The sequence below is a fragment of the Fundulus heteroclitus genome, chromosome 9 (genome assembly GCF_011125445.2).
Source record: "Fundulus heteroclitus isolate FHET01 chromosome 9, MU-UCD_Fhet_4.1, whole genome shotgun sequence".
NCBI lineage: Eukaryota > Metazoa > Chordata > Actinopteri > Cyprinodontiformes > Fundulidae > Fundulus > Fundulus heteroclitus.
Window position 1 is genome coordinate 25,080,414 of NC_046369.1, and position 14,340 is coordinate 25,094,753.

The window sequence follows — 14,340 nt, forward strand, 5'->3', positions numbered from 1 at the left end:
GTGTTTCCATCTCTACCATACTTAGTCTAACCTCAGAATAACTCCCCCCTCCCTCCCCCATCATAAACCAGTCCAGCCGTCCCTCCAGAAAAACTTCACTCTCACATATTAAATATCCAGCCCGTCACTTCACCTGCTGCCGCCCATCTTGCACCCCTAAACCAGGTCATCTGCTCAGGCCGCTCCCTTCAGATGTCTTGTTGTTGCCTCAGGCCAACATCTTCCTCTCTAGCGGCACAACGTTTTAGAAGTTCTTAATCAGTGAAGGCTGATTGAGAAAAGAACATTAAATATTTTCAGATATTATCGTTGCTGACCACTGCGCCACTCACTGCTGACAGTGAAATAATGACATGTCTGCCGTATCAATCTTGTCCATTAAGGAAGCAGGAGTTTAAATGAAGCTTTCCCTCAAGGTTCTTTATTCAACTTGATAGAGAAAAATGTAATTGATGATAGTTGGAGTTTGTAGACTGGCTCTTTAATCTCCTTCCATTTGCTGGCAGCCATCAATAAAACATAAAACATTTAAAAGGCATTTGGAGCATTGATGTGGGATCTGCTGTGATTTTCATGTTGTATAACAAACTCGCTGGATCACTGGAACCCTGGAGGTCTATAATAGCAGATTATAATAGATGCTTGATGAACTTAATTTGAGGAGGATAAATAAACAAAAGCTAGCAACGAGGTTTACGTTTGTAAAGATATTAAACTAATATGGACAGTAAAGCTGAAAAGGCAACATTTCATTTTACTACATTTTTCAATGAATGCAGATTTAACTGTAAGTGAACCAAGTGAACCCAACCAAATAATGAAAAAAGAAAAGAATAAGATCATGTCTTGTTTTGTCTGCATGTCATGCTTAACTGTGTGCATTCTGAGCCGGTGTCTGCCTCGACAAAAATGTAATCAGGGTGACACATAATGACAACAAAGCTTTTTGATTCCTGATAAGAATTAATGCTTTTCCGGTATGAAAAATGTCTATCAAATGTGGTCATTGAATTTGCTCAAGAAGCGCAAGTTTTCCAATTCTTGCAATCTAATAAAAAAGGAAATATGACTATAAGACTGGAATTATTGCACAGCTAAGCATTAATTGACTGAACATGAACATAGAAGGCTTTTACAAAGTGACTTCAGTGTTACTTCTAGGGAATTTATGTGGACCAACACAAAGTTGCCTATAATTGTGAAGTGGAAAGAATATATGGCCCTCAAACCTTTAGCTGCATCAGATCTCTTTACTCTGATATCCCTATGTAAAATCCTTGCAACCGATTGCCTTAAGAAGGAACTTAATTAAATTACCCCTACTTTACACTATAAAAACCCAGCTGTCCAGTTAAGGCCTCTGTGGTTTGTTCACGATTATCAGAAAGAAAACTGTGTCATGAAGAGCAAGGACAGGTCAAGGAGAAATGTCAGGTTATAAACCAAAATACTAAGCTTTGGACTTCTCATACAACCCAGTCAGCTCCTCTTAATATGCAAAGACTTTGGCATATCTGCAACCTACCAATGTGTCAGGTTGACAAGGAGAGCATTAATCAGATAATAAGCCAAAAAGCCCACAGTAACCCTGGAGGAGCTGCAGAAATTGATGGCTCAGGTGAAATAATCTTTTTACGGTGCAACTATTGGTTGTACATTTTATAACTTTAGTCATTGTGCGGGAATGCCCCCCCCCCCCCCCCCCCTCCAGTCCACTGCAAAACATGGTGGTGGCAGCATCATGTGGTACGGATACTTTTCCTGAGCTATGCTAGGGAAGCTGGTCAGAGTTGAAAGATTTCTCTAAAACATGCAGTACTGTACAAAGGGTATGACAAAAATGTTATAAAATTATAAAAATTACAAAAAAATGTGTTTGTTTTTATCAATTTACAAAATGCAAAGTGAGCGAACAAAAGAAAAAGAATAAACCACATCAATAGTTTATGTCACTATGCTCTGCCTTTAAAACATAATCAATCATCAAAGGTAAAAGTAGGGGACTCTGTGGGATTGTAGGCAGGTGTGTGATCAACCAAATATACCACAGGTGCGAATCACCATCAGTGTCAGATGCAGGTTGAAACACGGTCATTAACTGAAACAGAAACCGCAGTGGAGGAGGCTTAAATCTGCTTTATGAGCAGCCAGACTCTGCTACCAAGGTAAGGTTTCATGCCACAGGTCATACAACCTGTGCACAATGGCAAGACTCGAGGTAGTTATACTGCATCAGCATGAACTCTTCGAGACAAATATTTCAGAGCAGATTGGTGTCAAGATGTGCTTATCAAGCTCGTTTGAAGAAGCAACAAATAAACCTGCAACATTGTGAATAATTAATCTAGTAGTCGGCCAAGGAGGCTTAGTGATACAGATGAAAAACACGTCGAGCTTATTTCCCTTCAGAATCAGAAGAACCCAAGCAGTGGCACAAGATCACCATAGGCAGTGGTCTTCATGGAGGCGGTACAGTGAAAAAGCCATACCTCCAACATGGAAACAAGGCCAGGCGGCTCAGCTTTGCACAAAAACGTTGAAAAATGGGTGCAGAAACTGGCAGCAGGTGCTCTGGACCGCAATTTCTGAAAGGAGAGCAGTACAGTAATAAGCGTCTGCGGGGAACAGTGACGCATGGAGGAGGTTCTTTACTAGTCCGGGGCTGAATTTCTGCAAAAAGAGTTGGAGATTTGGTCAGGATTAATAGCGTCCTCAACGCTGAGAAATACAAGCAGACACTTATCCATCATGCAGTACCATCAGGGAAGCGTGTGATTGGCTCCAAATTTATTCTGCAGCACGACAACGGGCCCCAATTATACAGCCAAGGTCATTAAGATCTAACGTACCCTCAGCATAAAGTAGAAAAAGAAGCACCGAAAGAGACGGGATGGCCATCACTGAGCCCAGACCTCAACATCATCGAGTGTGTCTGGGATTATATGAAGGGCCGGAAGGATTTGAAGAAGCCTACATCCATAGAGGACCTGTGGTTAGCTCTCAGCTACTAACAGAGTTCCTTCACAGAGAAGAACAGATGCTGTCTTGAAGGCAAAGCTTGTCAAAAGTTGGCTTGATTTAGTTCTAACTTCTGCTCATTCACTGCATTTTAGTAATTGATAAAATAATCAGCCATTACCTTTCTATAGTTGAAACCCTGGTTACTTTACAGCACTTTTTCAGAGAAGCCTAAAACCTTTGCACAGTGTTGTAAATCAACCGCAGCACCATTCGATACAATATAACAGCAGGCTAGTGTTTAAACATCAATAGAAATGTGAACTCTAAAGTGATGGGAAAGGAATCATTTGTGTTTCAAATAATTTCTCCTGCCACAGGAAATTGTTCACTGCTGCCGTCAAAAAAAAAAAAAAAAAAAAAAACCTCTTCTGTTCATCTGAACACCTAATTCACTTCTCCTTTTAAGCTGCGGCAGTCATCTCAAACAGCCCATTTTTATCTTCGCTTCAGTGTTTTCTCTGAACGTCCGTCGCCAAAACAGGAAAAAAAAAAAAAAAAAAAGATGACGTGTCGGCCGTTTGATGGCGCAATCATGTCTTTGTTACGTCCAAAACAAACAAAAGCAAGAGACGGTGGGAGAAGAAAAAAAAGCAGACCTACGGTAAGATGCGAAAGGAAAGGACAAGCTAGGGGTAAAGGACGCCACCGTGTCCCCTTATATATCCCACTTCAGTCCTGACAGCAATAACCTGTTTTTATAGCTGTGAATGGAACCGATACGAGTGGAAGTGTACCTACGCATGTTAGAGCACTTAACAGCACCACTGCTGCAACTTTCCCCTCTGAGCGACTGTTCTCAGTCCTCTTTCACTAATGTTTCTAAATGGCCCTGCCTGGTAATCAGCGTAAGAATCGATAATTAATTTCATAGTCAGCATAGAGTGCTTTGTTACTGCGGCTTTGGATGAAACACAGAGACCTGATCGCAGCGTCTGAAAGGATAACCGAGCTTAAAGAAGGCCAAACATTTTTTTTGTTCTTCATATAAAAGCCGGGTCATCATCTGGCAGTCGGGACTTGTTTTAATGACTTTAAATGTTTAGCGTGCTAGCCGCGACTGTACTGAATGTATTGTTTCCGTAACGGCCTCTGGCTCTCTGCTCTTTAGAAAAAAGGGACAGTTGCATTCAGCTGTTCGCTGCTTCTTACCGATAAACGCGCAAACACAAAAATTGAGCTCATTATGAGTCGAGCCCTCAAGAGCGGCTGCTTACTTACAGCTGATTGCACCAGCAAATGGAGTAACTGGGCTCCAACAACTGGCCAGGAGTTAGGGATGAATTAAATTTAAATCAATAGTTTAAATCAGAGGTTATACTGTGCGCTGCGACTGTTTGGCTCAAAAGCCAGAACTGTTGCACTAAGGTCAATTTAGACATTAATTGATTGTGCAGCGGAGAAGAAGAAAAAAATGCATTTGGCATTTTCTTGATTAAGCTTTTTGTTTTGCTTTGTATAAATATTTGCATCCATCTTTAAAATAGTTTTTTTTTCCTTTTTTCCCTTTACAAAATATTATTTGTGATTATTTCCAAACAATTAGACAGTGATTGGAATCAAACTATATTACATACACTGGCTCTGACTAATAATCAGCAGATCTAACTAAAAGAAATATGACCCCCCCCCCCCCTTGATTTTCTAAATACATCAGAAACTACAAAATCATACCATTTTCAGTCAAGAAATGCATCGACCCGCAACATTTACTTTACTGCTTAAATACATTAGGAAGTGTGGAGGATGACACTGGGAGCCAGTAAATCTATCGGAGGATAATGAAGAGCAGCTGAGGCAGGAGGTGAGCTGGGATGCTGAGGGAGAGAGACCAATTGACACAGACAAGCTGAACTGATACACAACGAAACAAACTCATGGATAAAGACAAATACTAAGCCAAGGGTAATAAATTAGAGTACACAGGGAAACAAACAACAATAAACCAAGAAACAAAACACAATGGAACAAACTAATCTGGCAACACCTTAGAGACAATAATAAGCATAACTAAATGAATAGAATATAGACCTTATAGGACCGCAGTCCTGGATTCCAGTCCTTCAGGGTCAGTGTCCTGCAGCTTGATGTGTCCTCAGCCCAACACATGTGGATGCGTTGGCTGAGTTACCTCCTCTGTAGGCAGTCATGTCCTGCTAATGACCGGATTGTTTCACTCAGGTGTTAAAGAAGAGTAACGAATGAAAGTTGCAGAACACCGGCTCTCAAAGACGGGAATTGAGGACCGCTGTTATAGAACATAGCAGGGAGTTGATGAGCACACAAACGAGTGAAAACCAGAACCTAACAACCAAGGATCATGGTAGGAACATATTCTTCAGTGTACACAAAAGGAAGATTCTGTTCATTCTTTCATCTTCTGTTGGACTCAAAATTGTTGCTTCTATTTATTTTTTATTTGTATTTTACAATCTATAGTCCTTAAAGTAAATGGCAAAGGGTTTCTACTTCACATGTTGCACTTTGCTGTTTGTGCTGTAGTTAAAAACGTACATTGTATGGCACATGACTTTGATTGACTTTCAATTTTGGTCTGCCCCGCTTGCTTAAGAAATTGGCACATCTCTATCATCAGATCCGGCAGGTCAAAAGTCTACGAAAACAAGTAATCGGTGTCAGCCTGGAAAAAATTGAGGCTTTTTCTATTTATGACCAATTCCGCCCACCTGCCTGCAAGCGGTCACCTACATTTGAAGTTTTCTTTAGAGCAAGTGGAGAGCTTGCATCACCCCTTTTCCACTGAATTTCAAAACTTATATTTATCCTGTGCATTGAAAGGAAACTAATGAAAGACAGCAGATGTAAGGTCCATTACTGCTTCGGCACGTAATGATTGGGGGAATATCTGTGAGAGACTTTGTTCCTGTCTGGAGAGAAGAAAACATGAGGGTAGAGAGGGATTGGCAGCCATCACTTTGGAGATCAAAGCCCTGTCAGCTTGTTCTGCCTGCAGCACTCCTCTCCTCCTCGTTTGGGAAGAGGGAACAGGGTTGAGAGAGGGATGCTGGGGGAGGTCTGCATGGAGGAGCTGACATGGAGAAAAGAAAAAAAACAGACTTCTTTTTCGTGCTCATTTTGCTCTTCTTGCATCCAGCCCTGTGCTGTCTCGCTCATTAAAAGCAACCTTCCATCACACCCTCTTGTCATGCAAGTAAACAAAGCACAGCTCCGCCACACATTCGCACGGCGCAGCGGCTGCAAGCAAATCATGGAGCTAATGAAGCAAAGGTCAAACTTAGCCCAGCAACCCGAGGGGAGTCCGTAATGTGACCTTGATCTGTGCAACTCATTCGCTTTCTTCTCTTGATTCTCTCCCGCTCGCGCACTCAAACTCTCACGGAGAGATAAAGCTCTTCCCCCTTCTTAACCTGAAAGAGGGATTAAACAGTGAAGGGGGGGGAAGAAACATAGATATGCTGCATAATCTTTAGTGCTGAGCTCAGCTGACTGCAGCAGGTTCTTTGCTGAAAGTTTGCCTTTAAAAGTTTATACCTCCACATTAACTCTTTTCAAGCCGGCGGTTGAGCATCTGGCTGCAAAGCCTCTGCAAAGCCAAAAAGTTCCCCGTCTGCTCCTGCAGAAGAAACACTAAAACAGTACAGAGAAGCATTGCGCCTTACGGTTTAGATCAACACACTCTCGTATGTCGGAGCTGGAGTGTACATTAGAGTCCAGATCCAAATGGAATTGGATATAATGTGATGAGACCGACTACGTTTGAGCTACTGTGCAAAGATTAATTGGCAAGGAACTCATTGTGGTTGTGCAAAGCAGGTGGAGGCAAATCCCTGACGGCTTTCACCTGCTAATGCAGTAAAAGACGGGTCTAAAAAGCGTTTACTCATCCGGGGCAGATATGTTGCGTGGGTCTATCACATACACTGCAAAAACGGAACTAAAAATAAGTCAAATTTTCTTGAAATGAGGGAATTTGTCCTTGATTCAGGCAGGTAAATAGGTAAATAAGATGATTTGCCAATAGAATGAGATTTTTGCACTTAAAATAGGAACAACTCATCTCCATAGTCTTATTTAGAGGGCAGAATACTAAATCTCTTATTTTAGGGGTCGATATACTCATTCCATTGGCAGATAATCTTATTTACCTGCTCAAATCAAGGACAAATACACTAATTTCAAGAAAATTTGACTTATTTTTAGTTCCGTTTTTGCAGTATATACAGCAAAACAGTAAAACACATCAAGGTTTGTGGTGCTAATGTGACAGCCTATGATAAATGTCAAGAAGTATGATTACTTGTATATATATATATATATAAAAAAAGCACTACAGCTGTGGTGTAGCAATAGGTTTCTGGCTGATTAAGAGCTTGTGTTTGTGAAACTCGAGGAAAATCCTGACATAAATGCAGAGGGATTAGGAGGTGGTGAGAAGCCTTACTGACAGCTTCTGAAATAAAGTGAACGTCATTGCGACGCTTTAAGCCTCCCTTTCTCCTCTGCTGCATGCCGTCCGTCTGCCGTTTGAAGCGACGTGAAAGGAAACGGAGGATTTGCTGTGTAAACATGACCTGCGACCTCTATATATATTCAATATTGCTCGAGGATGACAGTCGGGAAGGCCCTCCTTCCCAAAGCGCCGCGGTCACTGACTGCAGCTTCCATCGTGCCACCTCAGGCTGGAGCTGCGGCTACAGGAGACGGAAAAGGTGGGAAGACTGCAGGCTCCCGTGCCTCACGACATGACAAACACCTGAACAAAATGCTCCGGATGGCAGGGAGACGTTCGGCAATCTTTCGGGGGCCCGGTTCCTTGGGGAATGACTAGAATCTCATAAGCAGGGGAAGGACGAGAAGGAGGAGAAATTTTCAGTCACGACCTCACTCCAAGAACCCTTCCGTAATAGAGGAAGGCGAGGAAAAAGGTGGGCCATCCGGTGGCTCGCTTATATTGCCTGCTCCCCGTTGTGCCCTTGGCAGTCCAAGGCTGATTTAGTTTTCTTAATCAGAAACCGCTCCGTCCACGGAGCATCACAGCAACTCTGAGCAGTCGAAGCGGGAGAGAAACGGAGGGAGAGTGAAAGAAGGCGAACAAATGACTTGTCTTATTTATGGCTGGACTGCCAGGCCAAATGAAACATGTGTTTTAGAGCTTTGTTAACCAGCAGATCCCCCCGTCTTTTGGCAGTTCTCTGAAGGTCCTCTGGTATTTCTTTGGCAAGAGTCCCTACACCTTTGATTCTTGTGCAGAAGCCAAACAACACAATCCCCCGCTTAACTTAAAAAAAAAAAAAAAAAAAAAACGGAGTCAGAATTTGATCTCCGCAGCACTGGGTTTGTGATCCAACTTTATTGGTGTTGGCTGAGGGTTTTACCACAAGCAGTCACAGCAATCCTGAACAAATAGTAGCAGAACAAAATATTCACAAAATGAAAAAAAAAAGGCTTGCATCCTGTTACATGTTTTTTATAATGCAATGAGACATAAAGCCAGGTTCTAATGAATAGGTCTAAAAGAACGACAAACATAAGAGCTGATGTGCTCATTCAGCAGTGAAATGGGCTGATCTCTTTAGGCCAGGTTGCTGATCTATGTCATCAGGAACAACAGTGACTGCAAAACTCAGTTTTAACGTCTTATTTACTTAATTTTACCCAAAGCCTCTCCAGTTAAAAGGGCTATTTTAAAAACCGCATTGGCTTTAAGATCACATTAGAACTAGACAAGCGTTAAAGCCCCAATATACAGACTAGTCACACCTGGATCGAGTTATTCTACACCAGGGGTGTCCAAAATTTTCAGCTCGTGGTCCGAAATTGTCAAGTCAAAAGCAATCGAGAGCCAAACAAAAAAATAAAATAAAGAATTTATTAAAAAATAACCAAACAATTGTGATTTTATTTAACCTGCTCTACAAAATATGATAATTTTAAAACAATAAATTAGACTAGCTGTAGTTAGCCCATTTAAATGAATAAATTCCGATCAGATTTTAATTCACCAAAGTCTGCATTTTAATTGCAAGTCTCTGGATAGATGCGGCCCTATTCACTATAAAATTAAAAGAGAATTTGTAGCAATTAAAAGACAATGTTTTGTGTTGTACCAAACATTCAATTGTATGATTTTAACTTATCTGTAATAAGTTTGCCCTAATTAAAAAAATCGATGTGCACCAGCCACCAGTGCCGGTCACCCATTTCATATTGAAATACAGTTGGTGGGGTCTCCACATAATCAGGCCGTAAATGGCCCTGGGGCCGCACTTTGGACAAGCCTGTTCTACACTAAACATTCAGATTTAAAGCATCGTTTGTGCTTTTTGAAACCTTTACTCTAGAATTGCACAATATAACAAAATACGATTGCCATTGCAACGCTTAGATGATACCTGCTTTAGTAAACTATAATAATCTAGGTGCCCTTTGTTAAAACTCTACTTAGAAATAACAGATTTGGCCAACTGGACAGACCTCACTGCCTTTTATCCTTACACGAGATAAACAGTAGATTTAGTGACCAAGCTCATAAATAAACATTGTCCATCCATCCACTTTTGTGCTTAACCCTTGCAGGGTCGATGCAGGTTCCAGTCAGGACAGGTTCCTAGTGCACCAAAGCGCAAGACAGGCCAAATAACCATGCACACACACACACACACACACACACACACACACACACACACACACACAATTACACCAAATGGTAATTTATAGAGATCAAACAACTTTATATGCAGGTCTTCTGCCTGTGTGAGGAAGCAGGAGTACCTGTAGAAAACCAATGTAGGCACGAAGAGAAAACATGCAACTCCATGTAAATAGGTCTCAGCTGGAATAGGACCTGAAAGACAACCGTCCTAATAACCGCACCACTGCACAGACCCAATGCCGATGATGATGGAAAACAAACCAGTGAACTAGTGTGGCACTTATAGTTCAATATCATGTTTTGCTATTGTTATGAAGTCCTGCTTTAGTCGATTTATTGTTTTCAAAACAATATAGCTAAAATCTCCTCTTGCTAACCCGATATCATATATTTCGTCTCATCTCATGAACTGGGTGTGTCGTTATATCCCTGTTGTACTGTCACCAAACAAAAAAAGGAAAGAAAAATTAGGCTTAGTCAGCTGCTCTTTGTCCAAAGTCCAGCATCAGTGCTTATATAGCTGACAGCAATGAGACAGAGCAGGAAGTAAGTGAGCATGCTCGTTGCTGCTTGCTTAAGCCAATTAGGAGGCTCCCGTTCTGCACCATTTCAGGAGGTGTGGTGATTTTTAATTTCAGGACACCCGGTTACAGTCTAGCTATATTCAGTCCATCTGTTGTCTGTGTTGAGACTTCCTAATTGTCAGCCAGCTAAATGCACTGTAAAATGCCTTGGTTTCATGGAAATCTAATTAGTATGACTCAATCAGGAGGAGTCTGAACAGAGATCAATTAAAGAGCCAGACTGTAAACACACACTGCAAGAAATTCTTGATCAGGAGCTTGCTGGATCCCTGAAGGTGGCGCGAGCTGCTGAGCCATCAATAAGCCAGAACATAGGAAGACGTTCAAATAATGTAAACGCTGTAAAATCAACAGAGCTAAATGCTGCCAGCGAGTGTTTATGTCTTTGTCTCAGCAGAGGTTTCATATTTAAAAAGCACTCGCACCCTGTCAAAACCATCGCCGTCGGAGTGTTTTCATTTCCACTGTAAATTGCACTGGGACCTCGGCGGCGAGGCGAGCAAGCTGCACGTCTGGTGAATAGAAAGGAGCCCCGCAGTGAAGCACCCTCCACCAGCCGATCTCATCTACCACCGAGAGGACTGGAAGCAACCGGCAGACGCTGCGCTTCGCACACATGGAGGGGACATGGAGTTAAATAAGATGGCAGCAGAGTCAAGCAGCATTTCTCTGCCTCTGACTGTTACGTCTTAGGTCCAGCGTGGTGTGATAATACACCAAAGGTGTCCGATGGTAAGCAGATGTGTGCCATCAGAAAGCGGATCGGGTACGGCCCGTTTTAAATGTGCATTTCAGAGCCGCTTGCTGAAGCAAGTCAGGCCCACAGAAACGGAGAGGAAGCAGTGAAGGCTTGGCTCTGTTGATGTCAAGAGTATCTCATTATCAGGGTACAGTGGGTGTCTCCAAGAGGTGCGGCCAGGTCGTGATCTGGCTACGCACCACTGGCTAGCACAGACAAACTGCCCCTGTTCCAGAATAAAAACTAACTGCAAGAGTGCAGCAACTCCAGGGCCGTGCATTTTTCCGTAAATACCCAATGTTGCTTTAAAAATAGTTCTTAAGAGAGGGCTTTCTTTAACAGTCTCCCAAAGGTGTTGGTTGTGTTTACTGTGCATATTCTGGTTTCTAACAGCTTCTCCTTAAATGTGGCAGCGGACCCATTGACAGTCCAGTTTTCAGTTTTCAGTTTTCCTCGAGTCAAAGAGACACAGAAGACATGTGGAAGAAGATGTATTTGTCACATGTGAGCAAATGTTGAATTTATTTATTTTTTTACTTAACCCAGTGCACAGTATCCCCCAGTGGAACACTTGTTTGTGGCAGCATACTGTTGTGGTGATGTTTTTCTTTTCAGCAGGCGGTAACAAGATGGATGGAGCTAAATATAAGTGCAGAGTGGACCTGCATTAAGGCTGAAAAAGGCTTGGGACTGCAGTAAATGACCCCAAACACACAGCCAACGCTAAAATACGACATCGACGGGCAGCCCAAATGCACACCACACTTTTCAGATTTATGTCAGTTAAAAAAAATAAGATAGATAGATAGATAGATAGATAGATAGATAGATAGATAGATAGATAGATAGATAGATAGATAGATAGATAGATAGATAGATAGATAGATAGATAGATAGATAGATAGATTTTTTTTCTTTCTACTAATCAAGTTTTACTTTGTGTTGATGGATCAAATAAAATCTCAATAAAACACTAAGCTTTGTGATTGAAATCTGGCAGAGTATTTAAAAATAGATTTATGAACACTTTCTGGTTGACATTTAAAATACCAGTTTTAAAATTAAGCTGATCAAAGGAGCAGCGCTTCACAACAAAACCCTTCAGAAAAACCAGCCCAACCGCAGACCTCCAATGCACCTGATCCGAACAGCGTTTCCATTCGTGTTCTCGCTTCAACAGTGACTAATGCCAACCCCACCCCCACATGTAACCCAAGCAATGCCACTTTGCACCTGATAAGAGATGCTTTAACTTTAGCGGTAAACTCCGAGATGGATGACAGCCGGCACGCCTATGCCCTCACCCTTGTCGTATCATTACTTAATCCTCTCGCTTGCAATTATCTCTGAGGGGAACAAAGGAGGCTGCCAGGCATCTATTAGTGAAATGGCAGCTCAATGAACAACACAGCCTTCGTTTCTATAGGGCCAATTTGCAAAGGAACTTCAACAAAGCCCGGCTTAACGAAGGGAAATTTTTACATCGGCAGGCCTACACTACAGTCACCACAGCAGGAGCTCAGCGTGGAGTAAGAGCAAAAAGATGGGAGGGCTGTGGGAGAGAGGCGCATTATAGTTTTTGGACAATGCCTAGCAGCCCATTTCTTTTTAAATTAGAAAACTAATCGGAAACAAGAAAAGTCAGTTAAAACGACTTCGGCAGACTATTTCTTCCACCTTGACAAAATTTAAATTGTGCTATTTTTTTTTTTTTTTATTCACTTTGCAGGGAGCATAATTTATTTCTGCAACAGACACAAGTTATCTTAGTTAACAACCAGAAGCAACTGCCAAAACAAAAGGACGTAAAAGCCACTGAGAAACCAAACAACATTACACAACCCCCTAAATCAACCGCATTTAGTCTTTGAAAACATGTTTTTCAGTTTGTGGCCCAGAATAGACTGAATGAATCACGGCTCCTAATGTTGTTGCTTGGACACTCCGGAGAGGTAAATAATTACACAAAACAATCAGCACCGGTTTTGAGATTGGGAGTATAATAAACTGACATAATAGTGTAATATACTCTGTTGATCGGAACATAGTTAATAATAAATAATTATTGTTTTTTATGATTTTTTTATTATTATTTACAATTTCTACACAGGGGATAAATTTACACTGCAAAAACGGATGCAAAAACAAGTAAAATGTTCTTAAAAGTTAGTCTATTTGTCCTTGATTTCAGCCAGTAAATAAGATTATCTGCCAATGGAATGAGTATCTTTGCCCCTAAAATAAGATAATTAGACATCCTGCACTTGAAATAAGATGATGGAGATGAATTGTTCCTATTTTAAGAGGAAAAATCTTATTCCATTGGCAAATAGTCTTATTTACCTGCTCAAATCAAGGACAAATACACTTATTTTAAGAAAATTTAACTTATTTTTAGTTCTGTTTTTGCAGTGTATAAAGTAAAGCCTTTTCGTAGCTTTTCCTTACCTTACAGCCTGTTAGATAGGGGTTTTAAACTTGACCTTAGGTTCCTTAAAACAGGCCTGATTCTGGGATCTGCTTTTAAGAATCTGTACTTAATGTAGGCTGATCTTTCACAGATTCTTCAAAGTAACATAAATTATCTAAGTAGTGCTAAATTTGTCCAAATACGACAAAAGAAATGGACTATAACAAGGTCAATGAATACAAAGCACACTTCTACATTGATGTTTCATGAACATATTTTTGACTCAAATGTCCAAAAAGTTGTAAATAAAAAAAAGTCCAAAAATATAAGGGTGGAAAAGTAGGAACTTTTCAACTGTCAGATTTGTATCAACCCAGCATATAAGGAGCCGCCACTGACAGTGGGCATTTTCTTACGGTAAGACATCTGCAATGACAGCCCCTCTTTTTGATAGAGGACTTCACAAAGCAATCTTACATGCATTTATTCTCTATATTCAAAATGTATTGAAAACAACCAATTCAAAATCCAAAAGATGTGTTGTAAGGAGAAAAATGAAACCAAACAGTCTCCGATTATAGAAGACACAAAAGGTACATTATTCATAGCTAAAATAAAGTAGGAGCACCATACAACGAAAATAATGCCCTGCACCATTTAAAAGGCGCAACAAAATAAGAGCAAAGCCAAAATGTCAGGTGATGGAGGGGCAGGTGAGCGGGACCAGTAAGGTAAACTGTACAGTGATTAGAGGAAGGAAGGGTCATGGGATGTGTGCACAGTCTGCATGTTGTGAGCCAGAGTCAGCATTGGCAGAGCACACAGCAGTCAGGCCATTATCTGTCTTTCAAAACCGCAGGATGCAGTTTAGAAAATACTCCGCAAATATCTGCTGGGAAAAAGGAGGAGGAAACAGACCGTGCAACAGATAAATAACAGCAGGTGGACATCTTTT

General features: G+C 41.2%; 1 protein-coding gene across 1 annotated transcript in view; it reads right to left on the reverse strand.

Annotated features, from left to right (window-relative positions):
* Positions 1 to 14,340, reverse strand: part of sema6bb (sema domain, transmembrane domain (TM), and cytoplasmic domain, (semaphorin) 6Bb) — a 242,666-nt gene that overhangs the window by 199,463 nt on the left and 28,863 nt on the right.